General features: G+C 36.4%; 1 pseudogene; it reads right to left on the bottom strand.

Annotated features, from left to right (window-relative positions):
* LOC120157691 overlaps positions 1 to 18466 on the bottom strand; it is a 40446-nt pseudogene that overhangs the window by 7620 nt on the left and 14360 nt on the right.

The following is an 18466-nucleotide window of genomic DNA, read 5'->3' as shown; positions in this document are numbered from 1 at the left end:
TTTTTCTAAATTGCCAAAAAGATAATAATTGCAACAATGAATCAGTTCCCATTAGAATTATATGGAATGCATACATCTCAATTTCGTTGTAAGCTTGAGACATACCAACTGCAACAGCTGATGAATTTTCCATTCCAGCTGCTTGTGATACAAATGAATCTGATGCTGATGTCTCCATATTTTGAGAAGAGGAAGGCACAACATTGTTTGAAGAAGGGGACTTCAGAGCATCCTCTTGAGGCATATCAGGTTCACTAAGTTTCTGTTTCTCCTCGAGTAATTTCCTCTGTGCATACTGCCGAGAAGCACAAGGCTTTTGAGGTTCTACTGCTTTGGCTAATCCAGCACCAAAAGACCTCACAGCATCTCGATTCTCTATGTTCAACAGAATTTTAAGGCCGTAAAGAAAAATACGCTGACAATCGTCAGCTATAATCACATTGTATCCATTTTCATCACTAGGATCTGACTCTGCATTCTCATCTCTCTCTCACTTTCTCCGTCTTACATCTGACATATGTCGTTCCAAGATTTTTTCTCCCAGCCTCTTGCCAAGCCGATAAGCTTTCAGGATCAGCAATTGGGAACTGCTTTCTGATTGTAAAATAGTCAAATGACACAAAATATCCTTCATCAGGATGCTTCTCTTTGCAATCACTCGTAGAATTGCCCTTTTGCTGAGAAGTTTGACCTACTTTTATGACACTAGTGCTATCTGCTTTGTCTAAAAAGGCCTTCAACAAATGAAGGTCAAGCCCCAGGTAGACAAGACCAAGAGGTTCACGCATGCATTCGAACGTAAATTTTTGCTTACCCCTGCTGGAACAAACTTCAACTTTAAACTTCGTTGTAGTAAATGTCAGTCCTTTTGCTGGATCATCTTCGGCAAACGTCTTATACTTTATACAAGTAGGTGTGATATCTAAACGGAACATAGTTTCTGTCATCACCCTATCTAATGGCAAGTTTCCTGATCTAGGAATTAGTGGAATTCCAAAACGCTTAAACCGAGCAAACAAACGGATTTTGCAAGGAGGTAAAGCCACCACATTTCCAAACTTAGCCAGCCAAGCTAGATCTTGAACATTGAAATTCACTGTTGGTGAAGCAATTGAAACATTCTCGGCCTTACAATGTGGCTCATTTAGGAGGGGTTTAAGAGAAACATCAAATCGGAGAGTAAGAGCAGTAGATCTGAAAGGATCAAATACTTTCTCCCGAGATTTCCCTTCCACAGGAAGTGCAAATAAATAATGATTCAAGGGATGGCCAGAGTCGCAATCCCAATCCATTAAAACTTCAATGCTAAAGGCTGGCACATCAAGGAATGGAGCAGATACAATGGTAGGAATTTTTACGCTGCGACTATCTATCAAACTCTCCAAACTGCTCAGGAAAATTTTAAAATTTTTTGCACAGGCATAAATGCGGCCATCAGATTGCTGGATCTCCAAAGGACCAGAAACTATTTGAAGCATGTCAAGCTTTTCATAAGGATCAGCAGATGCTTGAATGTACCATTTAGTTTTAGAAACGAATAAATTATTATTTCCATGAATGTAATTTCTCATGTCATCCCACCATGGTAAGCTCTTCTCCTTTTTTGGAAGCACTGGAAGACCAGGTCCTTTTTTGCTTAAATTAGCCCTACGAAGCGCCACAGTGAAAGCATAGCTGACATCAGCAAAAACTGTTTCATATCCCACCCAAAGGACACGTCTGCACTTTTGAAACGTAAGTGTAAGTCTGTGTATGTTTTCATTGGCGGAGTTGTACCAGTGGCTGAGCGAAGCATGCGGACCTTTCTCCACCTCCCAATGAAGACATCATGCGACATTTGGGGCTGGAAAGCTGTTGCCTAAAATTCAAATAAAATTATTTCAATCAGTGTAAGATCAGAACAACCTTCCACCCTCCCACTTTTTTTTCTCCAAAAAATGGATAGACATACATAGAAAGAATTTCAAATATTCTTTTCTTGGAATATAGAATGGGAAAAGAGAAAAAAAAAAGGTAAACAGAGTTAGCTTAGGAGTTTACCTGCTGTCCCATCACAAGACGGCCTTCACATCTACCAGAAATTGCAGAAAAAAGAGGAAATGGGTAGTCTCTTATCTGAACAGCTAGACTGCCAGCGTTTAAGAGAAGATTACACCCGTATACACGAGAAAACGGAATATCAAGCTCACGACATACAGAATCAAGCTGCTTTATTACTTCTATCATCCCGTCAGTTCCGCCATCAATCAATGTCACGGTCACATCTAATTCTGTTCCTGAAATAGAAAAAAGTGAAATTCTTGAAGTGCTTGGCTTAAAACCAGCCTGTAAACCTTCTCTCCAGCTACCAGAGCCTTCCGCTGGCGTTAGCTTCTGACACGCTAAGTAATAAGATTGAAAAGACTGTCTATATATCTCTTCTTGCATTTTTTGGATTGATGAAGGATCTTGCATATCAATCTCAGCTCCATTATACTGGATCTATCTTTCACAGGAAGAATCATTACTTTCATCCGTTTTAGGACACTGATTGGCCTAGATGGTAGTGCTCGTCAAGCCAGCCCTGGATTGGTTCTTCCTCAATTTCTATAGTCAGCTTGCGTAAAAAGAACTTCACACATCCAAATTTGTTCGAACTAGGTTTTTTAGGTTTGAGATTGGGGTTGTCTTTCTTCATGGGAAGAAATAGGTGAGTTTTAGCATTAGCTACAATCTTCAAAGCTCGCAGCATCTCTTCAACGACATCGTCAATGGCACGCAACTCCAGCCTGAAAGGTAAGCAAGCATAAACATCAAGTGCTTGAATAACTATATCCCACACAGTGACAACTGGTATTGTTGCATCAGATGAGCTGGAAACATTGGGAATACGGAAAATTTGCATTCGGCCACTTTTCAATATCTGGGCTCCGTTGAAACCAAGCAAAAGTACTTCAAGAAGTACCCCTATGCGGGCATTCTCAGAGAAAATCGACTGAACCTGCACAAATGCATCAACACCATCTCCAGCTTCAGCATATATACTCAACACCTCTACATCAACAGCAAAAATAGATTCTTTTTTCTTTGGTTTATTAACATGACCTGACTCCACCCCAATGACCTCTTTCGTCTGCTCAACTTCTCTTTCACTAGAGATATTATCTGCATGTTCATTACCACTTGCCTTAACCTTCTGATTCCGAACCAGTGCTTTCAGTTTCAAACCAAGTTCAATGAAAGACAGATGCATGTCAGGCTCCCATGTGATGGAGATGTCAGTAGCACTGAACAGAGAGCAAACAGTTACCTCTTTATGTCCAACAGAGCGTTGTACAAATTTTGCATTCTGCATATCAAATAATGTAACTTTTTTGTCTGGTTTATCTTCTTCGAGATGATCCTCATAGATAGATCTAACTCTTTCAAGCTCAACTTCTGTGGATTGTTTCTCCTTGTTTACACAAACTAAAGTGAAAGATGTCAAGCAAAAGAGAGTACTTCAAATTCTTGCATTCGTCTGAAACCGTGGAGATTACAGTGGCAGTACGTTGTGTACCATCTTCCGAAACACTAATAACAACTCGACCACCCTGAGAACCATAATTTACACGCTTGGGATCTGCCACAACAAGTGTGTTTTCCAAGCAAGTGTCGCCACAAAAACTAACTGAACATTGTTTGAGAGTAAATTTTAAAAGTCGAGTGCCCTTCCCTGATGGCTTTGATGAACGTGATGGCCGGCTCTGTGTTGTTTTCTTACCAGCAGATGGATTTTTTAAGACTGCTTTAATGAACATGGCTGTTACTATAAGTGATTCAACATGCTTATACGTGAAATAAATTCCCATTCCAGCCACACCAGCATAAAGAACTAATTTACATCTAGTGCCGCCATCTTCAGATGATTCCATATCCTTTTTACCCCAATCTAGGGTAACCTTTGCTACATGCAGTAATGAACCTGAATTTGATGTCGCGCTGGAAATGCTTTCTTTCAAGCATTCTTGATTTTCATCTGCCACACGCAAATGCAGCTCGCCAAGTTCCGTGTGTACTGTGGGTCCTGTACTTGAAATGTCACTAGCCAATACATATGATGACTGTAAGCTGCCCTGCATTTGAAATCAAAATCAAAATTGGTGTCACTCATTGATTTGTTCCAAAAGGCAAACACAAACTTTGTAAGGCATACAAAGTGAATAACAACAAAAAAAGGAACAGAACGAACATGGAATCCAAATAGAATATCATGTTCTCAGTAAAGTAAATATATTATAAGTGTGACCTGAATGGAACTAAGATATCCTACAACCTAATCTATAACAAAGAAACTTAAGTTTCGTACAACCCTCATAAGCATCCAAGCATTTTGGATTAACTTTGATTTTCATTTGAGTAGCCTAATTAGCAACTTTTATGCATTCGGAATTTGATAAACAGTAAAATAGGATTCTTCTTTTAGCAATATGCTGATTTTAAAAGTGAAAACCGCATTTTTATTATATAGTCTGACACCATGGTGGAACAAAAAAGGCACCTGATTATACATCAGAAGCAATGTGCTGGTAGAATAAGTTAAATATTTGGCGGGATCATCGGGAACAAGAATAAAATATAGATGATTACCTGAAATTAAACTAAAATATGAGCTAAAGAACGCTATTCTGCATATATCCAACAATATCAACGAATGTTCTGGCAAAGAAGGAATAACTAGCAGGTTATGCACCCTCATATATAACCCTGTGCTATATACAGCAGCATGAGTTGCAAGACGAAGGCTCATCCATTTCAGAGGTACCCAATATAAAAATGAAAAATTATGTTGCTTACTTGATACAGCGGTGCATCACAGATACTATAAAGCACAATTGTAATCTCAGGAACTGAGAGAGTACATTTCCACATGATGGCTTTGGGTTCAGTTGATTGTGGCTTCTCAATAGTTGAAGTTTCCTCTTGAAGAACCACTTCTTTCTTTGTGGCTCCTGTACCAGAGGGTTTCAACCTCAACAGTTTCTTTAGTGTACTTATCATAACATTGCACCGAATCCCTCCAAGCTTAACATCTATTTCAGCTCTAACAGGTGAGACTGGCTGAAAGGAAACAGCATTAAAATAAATAAACAAGCCACTGAACCAACTCAAAAAATAAAAATGTGGCACCCGCATCATGCTTAAGAAGTCCAACTGTTAGAGCATATACTGCTACCACACAAAAGATGAATAAATTGGTAGTAGGAGAACTAGATAGAAATGAGGAGAACAAGTATTCCGTACTCCCAAACAAAAATGGGGTGCTGGCAATAGTCCATCATTCGAAGGGTACCAAAATAAAAGTAGTCAACTCTGTTTTAGCCACCCACGTTAACAATGGAAAGAATATAATAAGGAAACTAGAGAAGTCAGAAGTGCTAAAGGTAGCCCTGTAAGGTAGTTTGTTTTTCCAATTGATAAAAATCATCTCCAAGAGCCACAAACCCGCTAAGTTCAATCAATTGAATAGGGTAATCATTCACCAATCGGGGAAATTTAACTTCCTCTACTGCATTGGGCTTAAAATGATCAAACCAGTTCCCACCTGGGAAACAGACAAGGTTTTTCCTTCTAAAAAAAATTCCTGCCTGGCAATTTTTGATTTTATAGAAGTCACTGCTGTTTAAAAGCAGGTCAACTTGGGCCATTTTAGCTATATTATTCAAAGTTCAGGTAAATGTAAACAGGAATGCATTTGATGCAAGTATACTCGATCCTTTCCAAGTTTTTCCATGTACATGGAGAATTATAGCCGAATGCCCTAGTCCAAATATGTGTTGGACACAAGTGTCTGGTACAGGTACTTTAGGGAGGAGAATCCCAGTTAAACACACAGTGTAGCAACTTGAAAAAGACGCCAACTTGGCATGATTTAACAGACCTGACTGGAATGCTGACAAAAGAGAAAACGCCAAATTTCTTTATCTCTAATACAGAAGAGCCAGATTCTCTAAGAAACTGAATTAGAGAGGACAAATCAAATATCAATAATACGCAGAAATGGAAGATTGAAGTTAAAATTAAAACAACGAGAGATGCAAAATCAACAGTAATGACTATACATGTATCTCACTTGAAGATAGTAACTTTTTACCCATTTTTATTATTATTATTATTATTATTATTATTATATTATATATTATTATTATTATTAAAAAAATAATAGTTACAGGCCCAATCAACCGGCCCAAACTAAACTGAAACCCTAAACATTTAGGGTTTCAGCTAGAGTTTCTAACCCTAGCGCCGCAGCCGCCTCTCCAGTTTCCAGAGACCGTTGCCGACGGTCAGTTGCCAGATGCTCGAACCCACTTCAGCCACGACGCCCCCGCCTCGCTGAAGACTCCAGAAGTTTTGTTGCTTCAACACCCGTCGCCCACGTTGCAAGCTCTAGGGGTGAGTCACCACATAGCTCGGTGACTCACCGAACTCCACCCTTAGGACCGGTCCGAGACAAGCGCCGGTGATGGCTATAAAGCCATCACCCAACCTGCAAAGAAAACAACGACAACCATCAAAAACAGAGAACAAAAAAAAAACAGAAAGCAAATCACTAAAACAACAAGGAAAGGAATGAGAGAAACTTATCGTGGAAGCCACCGCCTTGATCGGAGTCACCACCGGCCTCTAGACGTCACCAAAAACCTTCGAAAACCGAAGGTATTTTCTTAGATTTGCTCCGATCGGGAGCTATTTAAAAGAAAAGACCACCGGAACCGTCATTAGGACGATCCGATCTACTTTTTAGTGTAAAAAAAAATTTTCCGACCACCGAAGACGGTGGCCGGCGGCGGGGTCAACGCCAGCGAACGGCTGCCACCCGGTGTGCTTCTCTCTGTTTTAGAGAGAAGCGAGAGAATTCTGAATTCTCTCAGAGAAGAGAGAGAGAGGGAAGAAAGGAAATGAGAGCTGGCCCTTCGGGCCAGCCAGTTTCGGGCTTTAAATAGCCCTTCCCAAACGACGTCGTTTCGGGGAGGGCTATTTGTGTAATTAACTAAGGGTTAAATCCCGTCCGCAGTCCCTTAACTTGTAATTCTTACATTTTAGTCACTAAATCAAATTTATAATCCTTTTAATTTGGTCTCTCAATTTTATTTATTTATATTTTAGCCCTTAACCGTAATTATAAATATTTTAGATAAAATACGTATTTAGTCATTTAGTTTTTAATAAATAATATTTTAATCCTGAGTATATATTTTTAATTTATTTTAATCTGATATTCAAATTTTATATAATTTTATTTTAGTCACCAAATTAATAAATAAGGAAAATGGCATGTTTAATCCCTATAATTTTAAATAATTAATTATGAATTAGGTATTTAATTTTAATTTTATTATAATTTAGTCACTAATTTTAAATATTTTCATTTATTTTACTGCTTTTAAATATATAGTTCTAATTGTATTTTTATTGTTTTAATTTTACTTATATATTATTTTTATTATTATTATATAGTCATATAAATATATATATAATAAATAATAATTTATATTTTTTACATAAATTATTTTTATCATATTTTAATGTTTATTTATTTATTTTTCAATATCGAAGAAAAGGGCAGTCTTAATACAACTGGATGTCCTATTCTGGTATTTTAAAATTAAATATTATAAAAAATTATAATTTAATTTTATTTAAATTATTATATTAATATTTATTAATATCGAAGAAAAGAGCTGTCTTAAGACACCTAGAAGTCATTTTCTGATATTTCTAAATAAATAAATATTTTATTTATAAATATATATATAATTTTTTTTCATAATTATAATTTTGAAATAATAGGATTATAAATTAAATATATTTTGAATTTTTAAATTTCTAATAATAGAGACAATTTATAATTAAAAAGTACCAATTTTGGGCGTTGTAGGGGTGTTAATCCTTCTCTAAACGTAACCGACCACGAATCCCTTTTTATTATCAAAAAGAACGAATTTTTGGTTAAAACGCAGATCAGTTTATCTTTTAATTGATGTTTTATTAAAAACTCTTTTAAAAGATATTTTTTTAGGTATTCGACCTACCTGACCTAAAAGGCCGATGGCGACTTCCAAATTATTTTCAAAACCATTTATTCACATCATTTTTCCCGCCAAATAAATATTTCGTGCCCGGACGAAAACCGGTTACGACAGCTTGGCGACTCCGCTGGGGACGATGTCAAACTTTTAAAATCAATTATAAATTGTCTCTATTAATTATAAATTAAAAATTCATATATTTGATTTATAATTCTTTCTTTTCAAATTTTTTATACTTATTATTTTCATAGCATTTATATATTTTCTTATTTATATTTCATTTTATTTACAAGTATTTTATTTCATTATTTATTTTTTTCTGTCAGAGGTTTGAACATTTCTCCTCACACACAACAATTGCATTGCATAACATAAAGCTCTATAATTGAGTTTGTCCCTTTTAAGTGGGAGTGAAAGCGACGTCTTCGTGAGAATTTATTCTCCATGTCAGACCTAGCAAGTAACTTTCGAGGTTCATATGCTCTATGTCTTCGTGAGAATTTATTCTCCGTGTCAGGCATAGAGAAATGTGTCCCCTCGAATTGAACTCGATCCGTTTTAAGTCTGTAATGGACTAGGATTGAGGGTTTGATAGCCCAAGGGGGCATCAACAAGGACAGTTCGGGTACCTTTATTCTTAGATCTAAAACTTTGCATATAATAAACCCTAGAAACTCTTCCGATCTAAAGCCATGCCGAAATTTTGTCCAAAATAGGTGTACACACAGGAGAAATGAATTCTAACTTTCCTTTTAATTTATTTATTTATTTTCTTACTGATTAAATTACATGTGAATTTAAATTATTTAAATTATAAAAAAAGCATGTTTAAATAAGGATATTTCTGTAGACATTATTATTAAATTTCTTTATTATGTAAACTAATTCATTTCTTTTTGTGTGTTCTTTATTTCTTCTGTTTGCATAGCATCATACAGGATAAAAGACATTGATCCTCGTGTTAATTGTCTCATTGGAAAGCCTTCATCCATGGATAAAAAGTGTTCAAATCAAATAATTCCAAACTCAGAAGTAAGACAGTGGGTTGGGGACTTACAAAGACAAGGATGAGACAGTCTGCAAGATGACTATGTATTGGACTTGGCCAGTTATGCTCCAGTTTCGCTAAAAAGAAATGATATGCAAGATTTGCGAAGCATTTGGGAAAGTTGGGTCTCAAATAAAAAGTTACAGTTTTATCAGACTTACGGAGACATCCCATATTTGCTCTATGTTGAAGTTGATGATGACTTACTTCGAGCCCTAATTCAATTCTGGAATCCCGGGTACAATTGCTTCACTCTCAATAAAGAGGACTTGGTCCCTACTATTGAAGAATACACAACTTTGTTACATATAGAAGGGGCTTTGGAGAATCGAATTTATTCAAAGTCAATTAAAACTCAAACCTTTCGAGTTAAATTAGCAAAGATTGCCGGAGTACGAGAAGAATGAGTGGCATCCCGTACAAAACAAAAAGGCGAAAGCGAAGGCATTGCTTGGACTAACATTAAAGAACTTATTCAGAGTCATCCAGACACTAAAGTACGATTCGATCTATTTGCTCTGGGTATGTATGGTGTGGTCATCTTCCCAAAAGTATTGGGATATATTGAAGCTGCAGTAGTAGATTTATTTGAGCAGCTACCAAAAATGATTAATCCTGCTTCTGCAATTCTAGCAGAGACTTTCAGATCGTTAAATGCTTGTAGAAAGCTAGGAGGTGGACGATTCTCAGGGTGTACCCAATTGTTATATGTTTGGATCCATAGCCATTTTTGGAGGACAGAAAAGGTTTCATACCGGCGCTTTAATACGGATTACTCACCATTAAAAGAATTTCTGGAGCAAGAATGGCCGAAAGAAATTAAGAAAGATATGTGGATTAATGCCTTTCGAAATCTGCAAAGCAATGACATTGTTTGGCGAGCCCCATGGCAAATCCAAAGAGAATTCTTTTACAAATGTGGTGATTACAATTGGATAATGCTGCTCGGATTGTGGGGAGGAATTGGATATGCACCACTTTTGGTCATAAGACAGTATGAAGGTCGTCAATTTGTACCTGTCACTGTTGGATTACATTCGTCTGAGTTCGCATTCCACAACAAAAATTATAAAAGAAATATTATGGAGGCTTTTACAGCTTGGAAAACAACTTTTTGTATCCGAGCTAAAGCAACAAAAGAAATGCTAACTCCTGATTATGAGGAATGGAGATCTGTCAGGAAAAATGAAAATATTCTGTACCAGATCAAAATGAGGATATCTCTATGGAAGATCGCATTAAGGTGGTTCCATCAGAGATTGAAATCCTGAGAGCTGAGTTTGAAGCAGAAAGAGAAGGCTGGTCGAGAGAATTAGAGCAAATGAGACGAGATAAAGCTATGTTGGGTGTTGACATTGACTTTCATTCATCACAATGTGCAATGTTGAGAGAAAACAAAGAAAAAGTTGATGGCGAATTCAGAGCATTAAAGAAAAATTACCAGAAGTTATATAAATCCCGGAAAGTATCAAGACCAAGTCGATCAACATCACAAATGACTAGAGAATTGAACATCGAGAAAAGTCGAGTTGAAGATCTGAAAGAAAAGAATAGTCGTCTACTCAAAAACCTTGAGAAAGGAAAGCAAAAAATAGAAGATTTTGAGGTTGACAGAAGAAAGCGAATTATAAAACACAAAGCTGAACATCGCGAGATCATGAATGAAATGCAAAGAGAAAGGGATCGAGCCAAAGATTTAGAGGAGATGAAGAATGACATCTTTGATAAATTTGAAGGTGAGAAAAATATCATGTTCAAGGGATTTGAATCTGAAATGAACCATCTGATTGCCGAACTTGAAGTCAGGGGCCAAAAGATTGAAGAATTCAATATTGAAAAAGAAAAATGGGAGCTGGAAAAAAAGAATTTCAACACCAAACTTGAGGTAGAGCAAGAAATGGCTAGCAATTGGATGCAAAGATGCAGAAACAATAATGTTCAAATCCAGAAGCTTAATCAAAGAATGCAAGAAGCACGAACAAAACTTGGAGAAGATCTGGATCAGTCTAGAAACAAAAACTCAGAGTTTAACGCTTACATTTTGCAACTTGAAGAGTCATTATTTCAAGAAAAGGTTCGTCTAGGACCTAATGATCTCAAAGAAAGTAATGAGGAAAGTGCTTCACTGCGAAGACGCATTAGAGATCTTGAAAAAACTCTGCACAATTGTCAAGTCAGAATCACTGAGTTAGAGCAAACTCTTGAAGGAACTAATGAACAATGGCAAAAGTCAACTGATTTCTATTTAGAATAAAATGAAGAAAGAAGTAATATGGTATTCGAGGCCATGGTACAAATGAGCGAAGTTGCTAGATATGTTGGGGAACTAGCTGTTAAAGCTAAAATAATTGAGCATCACATTGATCCAGTTTCTAAGTTCGGAAAGAAGGTGTCATGGTTAATGAAAGAAATTATAGAGCTTAATAGGAAAGCTACGGCTTATCTGTAGTTATGAACTATTATAAAGAAACTTTTGTATGCCGATGAAAGTTGTTCTATGACAGTTAACTTTTTGGGATCAATACCTTTTTGCATACATACATTTTGCATACATTCATTATTCATTTCATGATTTTCTTTATGTATAATTTTTATGATTAAGATAAAATTCATTAATTAAAATTTTAAAAAAATATAATAATATCAGAAGATTTTTCAATCGCAGTTATTCTGACCAAAAGAGAAATACAACATCACTATGGTACTAGACAAGCTACTAAGAGAATTATGGAGGATAAAATACAACGTATTGAGGAACAACATAATAAAGAACAAGCAGAAATAAGAATGAAGCTAGAGAAAATTGAAGCCAGTATTGCAAACTCACAAGACAACATGATGCAGAAAATAGAAGACATGTTTAAAAGGCAGGCTATCATTGAAAAAATGCATGAAAATCCTGTATCTTTCGACCAAGAACCTATGTATCCTTTAGGTTTTCCACCAGAACCAATTTATCACTCTGGTACTACACCTATACAAATCAATGCCTGCACATCAGCATTTCAAGAAGCCAAACCACATGAAAATCGACAGATCAAGAGCTTAGAAGAACGAATGAAATCCGTGGAAATAACTGAATCATTCTATGGGTTTGACGCTAGTGAGTTGAGTTTGGTTCCAGACCTAATCCTCCCTATCAAGTTCAAAGCTCCCGAATTTGATAGATATGACGGTACCACATGCCCTTCATCCCACATTACTATGTTTTGTCGCAGAATGGCAGGATATGTGAAAGACGAGAAATTGTTAATTCACTGCTTTCAAGATAGTTTGACAGGACCAGCCTTAAAATGGTATACTCAATTGACAGTACCGTCACGTAACAGACATGGTCCCTGATAGATGAACTCTCCAAAATTTGGAGAAAAAGAATAACGAAACGTTCAGACAGTATGCTCAGAGATGGCGTGACACGACAACCCAAGTTTAACCACCTTTGTCAGAAAAAGAGGCCACAATAATATTTGTCCATACATTGAAAGCTCCTTATTTAAATCATCTAATGGGGAATGCAACCAGAAATTTTGTAGATTTGGTCATTTCTGGAGAACTCATTGAAAATGTCTTGAAAAGTGGCAAAATTGAATCAAATGAGGGGTCTAGTTCCAAAAGACCTATGTACCGGAAAAAAGAGAATGAAGTCAACAATGCAAATTCTTACAACAAGGATTCATCAAAAAGTGTTATAATAACCCAGCCAAGGGTTAAGAAAGAAGAAACAAACACTAATCGAGCAGAGTCCAGAGGATCTCGAAAGGAAAATGAAAGGTTGTCTTTTACACCTTTACCAGTACCATATGCTGAAATATATGATTCGCTGTTAAAAGCAGATGTCATACAGCCCTATCCTTTGGTTCCCATGCAACCACCATTCCCTCCATGGTATGATGTAAAGGCACACTATGTTTACCATGAAGGAATTACGGGTCATTCTATTGAAAACTGTTTGGCATTCAAAAGGGTGGTTCAAAATTTGATCAACACTGGAAAGTTGGAATTCAATTCACCATCTACATCAAATCATCCATTGCCAAATCATGGAGATAAAAACGTGAATGCAATTCAGGAAGAGAACAGAAAGAAAGCAAAAACTGACATTTCTGAAATTAAATCTCCTTTTGTTTGGGTATTTCAACAACTCTCTTTAGCCGGTATAATTCCACAAAAATTCAGGCCAAAGCATAATGAAGGCAAGAATTATTGTGAATATCATCAAGAGAAGGGGCATGAAATTCAAATATGTCCTGAGTTTAGGGATTTGGTGCAAAAATTGATGAATAGCAGAGAGATAGAATTCTTTGAAGAAGAACCAGGGAAAAAAGAAGATGATGTTTGCTCATCAGAGGATTCTAAACCTAGTCAAAGAACAAATGATCCTGTGATCATTAATGTGAAATCATCTACAGTAATTCCTGCACCAACAAAGCCGAAAGTAGTTATCACAACTCCTTTACCATTTCCATACAAGGATACCCGCAGGGTACCTTGGAATTATACTACCAATGTTTCAATGGTAGGAGGATCTGTTTCTCTAGAAAAAACAGAAGAGAAAATACAGAGTCTGGGTTCGACATCTGAAGCAGTGAGTGAAGTCGGATTCTTTACAAGAAGTGGGAGATGTTACTCTCCCGAAACATCCAATAGCTTAGAACAAGTGAAAGCAAAAGGAAAAACCATGGTAATACCCCAAAAGGTATTTGATGATGAATCCCCTCCAGCATTCAATGAGCCTGTAACAGAAAAACAAGCGCAAGAATTTTTGAAATTCCTGAAACATAGTGAGTATAGTGTGGTTAAACAACTACACAAACAACAAGCGAAAATTTCTATTCTTGATCTATTGATGAATTCAGAAGCACATAGAAATGCTTTGATGAGAATGCTTAATCAAACCTTTATCCCTGAAGATATATCCCTCAATAAACTTGACAGAATTGTGGGACATATAGCCGCTGACAATTACATAACGTTCACGGATGATGAAATACCTGAAGGCGGAATGGGGTCAGTAAAAGCTTTGAATATCACTACACATTGTCATGGTCATGTTTTGCCAGAAGTATTGATTGACAATGGATCCGCTCTCAACTTGATGCCTCTAGTCACACTTCAAAGAATGCCTGTGGATAAATCACACATGAAGAGTTATCAGAATGTAGTACGAGCCTTTGATGGTACTCAAAAAGAGGTGCTTGGGAAAATGGAAATACCGTTGTTAATCGGACCAGTCATGTACAATATTGACTTTGTGGTGATGGACATCCACCCTACATATAATTGTTTATTAGGGAGGCCATGGATTCATTCAGCAGGAGCCGTTCCTTCTTCATTACATCAGAAATTGAAATTTGTTGTTGATGGACAACTAATATGCGTAGGAGCTGAAGAAGAAATCATTGCGTCTATAACAAGTGATGTTCTATATATTGAAACCAATGATGATGCTCTTGAATGCTCTTTCCGAGCTCTTGAATTTGTCAATGCAACCTTTATTGCAGAAGGAAGCAAAATTCCATATCCCAGATTATCTGATTGCACCAAGATGACGGTACGACAAACTTTAGGCATCGGAGCTAAAGCTGGGAAAGTTTTAGGAAAGAATCTTCAAGGGATTTCAGTTCCTGTAAGTATAAAGATGAAGAAAGATCGTTTTGGGCTTAGATTTAAGCCCAATTTTCAGCAAAAGAACAAAGAGATGAAAAGAAGGTGTGAAGACAGAAAGACAAGGTTGAAAAGAAAAGAAATCATTTGGGAACACATGTTTTTCCCACAGTTGAAGACCACATTCAGATCAGGAGGAACAATTAATATAGAACAACAGCTTGTTGAGGCCTTTAAAGAAGAAAAGTTGATGAAAGATCAAAGCATAGTTGAAGAAGCTATGAATAGATTATTTATCAACATGATCATGAATGACAACAAGACTGGCAAATATTTGGATAGGATTCGCCCATGTTTTCCTGGAGAAACACTCAACAATTGGACCATTGAAGACCTTCCTATAGTTTTTAATATTAACACAGAGTAATATTCAGAACTAATCTTTATGTTTAGCTCAAAAGTATGAAAACTTGTTGTTATCTTGTAAAGGAAATTATGTTAACCTAATATTAAATATAAGAAATTTTCTTTAAAATTTTCAGATGGCAATCATTCTTTACATTTTCTTACATTTTACATTTATTTCATAAATTTACTATATTCTTTCGGAAATATGTCCGACTTAAATTTGCAGGTGTCACAATGTTAATAGCATGTTTATTCCTAAATTTAATCGAGAGATAAATTTAGAGCAGCCCATATGTCTGGAAGAAATCAATGGGTGTGAGGATGAACTGGAATGTGATGTTCCTACTGAATTATTAAGACTGGTAGAAAAAGAAGATAAACAAATTCTACCTCACAAAGAAGAGATTGAAACTGTAAATCTGGGAACAGATGAAGAAATGAAAGAGGTGAAAATTGGTACTACTCTGACTATCCAGATAAAACAAGAATTGATAAATCTTCTTCAAGAGTTCAAAGATATCTTCGCCTGGTCTTATCAAGATATGCCTGGTTTGAGTACAGATATAGTAATGCACAAGCTTCCAATCAATCCAGAATATAAACCGGTCCAACAAAAGCTCAGGCGAATGAGGCCAGAAATGTTGTTAAAGATCAAAGAGGAAGTAATGAAACAGATTAATGCATGTTTCCTACAGGCAGCCAAATACCCAGAATGGGTAGCCAATATTGTTCCCGTACCAAAGAAAAATGGGAAAGTTTGAATGTGTGTGGATTACAGAGATCTCAACAAAGCTAGTCCGAAAGATAGCTTTCCATTACCCCACATAGACACCTTGGTGGACAATACTGCAGGACACGCATGGTTCTCATTCATGGATGGCTTTTCAGGATATAATCAGATAAAAATGAATCCTGAAAACATGGAAAAAATAACATTTGTAACCATGTGGGGCACATTCTGCTATAAAGTGATGTCATTTGGATTGAAAAATGCAGGGGCAACGTATCAAAGAGCCATGGTAACTTTGTTTCATGACATGATGCACAAAGAGATTGAAGTCTATGTAGATGACATGATTGCCAAATCCCGAACTGAAGAAGAACATATTCAAAATCTGAGAAAGCTTTTCCAGAGATTGAGGAAGTATCAATTAAAACTCAACCCCGCTAAATGCACTTTTGGGGTAACTTTCGGGAAACTTTTAGGATTTGTGGTCAGCAAAAAAGGAATCGAGATTGATCCAGATAAAGTAAAAGCAATTCAAGATCTTCCACCACCCAATACAAAAAAAGAAGTTCGAGGCTTTTTGGGAAGATTAAATTATATATCTCAGTTCATTTCTCAATTAACTGACAAATGTGATCCAGTGTTCAAATTACTTCTAAAGAACAATCCTGAAGTCTGGAATGATGAATGTCAAGAAACTTTAGATATTATTAAGAAATATTTATCCAATGCCCCCATTTTAGTATCACCAATGCCAGATAGACCGTTAATTCTCTACTTGACGGTCTTTGAAAATTCGATGGGATGTGTACTGGGACAGCATGATGAATCTGGAAGAAAAGAAAAAGCTATTTATTATCTGAGCAAGAAATTTACTGATTGTGAAATTCGATATCCACCAATACAAAAATTATGTTGTGCTTTGGTGTGGGCTACTCGAAGACTCAGACAATACATGTTATATCATACTACTTGGTTGATATCCAAACTTGATCCTTTGAAATTCTTAATGGAATCACCAGCTTTGACAAGCAGAATGGCTAGATGGCAGATGTTATTATCCGAGTTTGATATTGTATATGTCAATCAAAAAGCGATAAAAGGAAGTGTCATAGCCGATTTTCTGGCCAGTCGTGTATTAAATGATTATCAGCCTTTGAGTTTCAACTTTCCAGATGAAGATTTGTTGTGCATATCCATGAATGAAAAAGTCAGAACAAATGATGTATCTGCATCTTGGAAGCTTTACTTTGATGGAGCATCCAATGCCTTGGGACGGGGAATTGGAGCAGTGTTAATTTCTCCAGAAAATATTTATTATCCCTTTACAAGTAGATTGGAGTTCTTTTGCACCAATAACATGGCAGAATATGAAGCTTGTGTCATGGGATTGAAAGCAGCTATAGAAAGAAAAATCAAATGTCTCAAGATATATGGAGATTCATCGTTAGTGGTGTATCAATTGCGAGGTGAATAGGAAACAAAAGATCCCAAATTGTTGGAATATCAAAATTTTACCCTTGAATTAGTAAAAGAATTTGAGAGAGTCACCTTCCATTATCTCCCTCGAGAAGAAAACCAAATGGTAGATGCTTTGGCTACATTAGCTGCTATGTTTCAGGCAACTAAGAAAGTTGATATGATGCCAATCAAAATGCAAGTATATGAAATTCCTGCACATTGTTATAGTGTGGAAGAAGAGGTAGATGGTAAACCATGGTATTATGATATCCTGCAATATATCAAAAATCAAAGTTATCCAAAAAATGCATCTGAAATTGATAAAAGAACCTTGAGAAGAATGGTTGCTGGATATTTTCTTGATGCCGAGATTATGTATAGAAGAAGCAATGATCAAATGCTATTGAGATGTTTAAATACCAGCGAAGCCAGAAGCATCATTGAAGAAGTACACAGTGGAATATGTGGAACACATGCAAATGGTCTTTCCATGGCTAGAAAAATAATGAGATATGGATACTATTGGGCTACCATGCACACAGATTGCATTGATTATGCAAGGAAATGTCATAAATGCCAGATATATGCAGACAAGATTCATATACCCCCATCTCCTTTACATGTAATGACAGCACCCTGGCCATTTTCTATGTGGGGAATAGATGTCATTGGTGCAATCACACCAAAAGCATCGAATGGACATTGCTTCATCCTTGTGGCAATTGATTATTTTACCAAGTGGGTTGAAGCTGCTTCATATGCCAATATTAAGAGGTCCACAGTCTGCAAATTCATAAAGAAAGAGATAGTTTGCCGGTATGGCTTACCAGAAAGGATCATTACAGATAATGCTCTGAACCTGAACAACAAAATGATGACCGAACTTTGTGCACAGTTTAAGATCAAACATGCAAACTCAGTAGCATATCGTCCAAAGATGAATGGGGCAGTTGAAGTAAAAAATAAGAACATTAAGAGAATCATTACAAATACCACTGAAACTTACAAAGATTGGCACGAAAAGTTACCTTTTGCTTTATATGCATACCGAACTACTGTTCGAACATCTACTGGGGCAATACCTTTTTCTTTAGTCTACGGGATGGAAGCAGTCTTACCAATTGAAGTTGAGATTCCATCGCTTCGAATGTTGAGAGAAACAAAATT

This window comes from Hibiscus syriacus, unplaced genomic scaffold, assembly GCF_006381635.1.
Source record: "Hibiscus syriacus cultivar Baekdansim isolate YM2019G1 unplaced genomic scaffold, ASM638163v2 tig00111273_pilon, whole genome shotgun sequence".
In the NCBI taxonomy this organism is placed as follows: domain Eukaryota; kingdom Viridiplantae; phylum Streptophyta; class Magnoliopsida; order Malvales; family Malvaceae; genus Hibiscus; species Hibiscus syriacus.
This window is presented reverse-complemented; position numbering and strand designations above follow the sequence as displayed.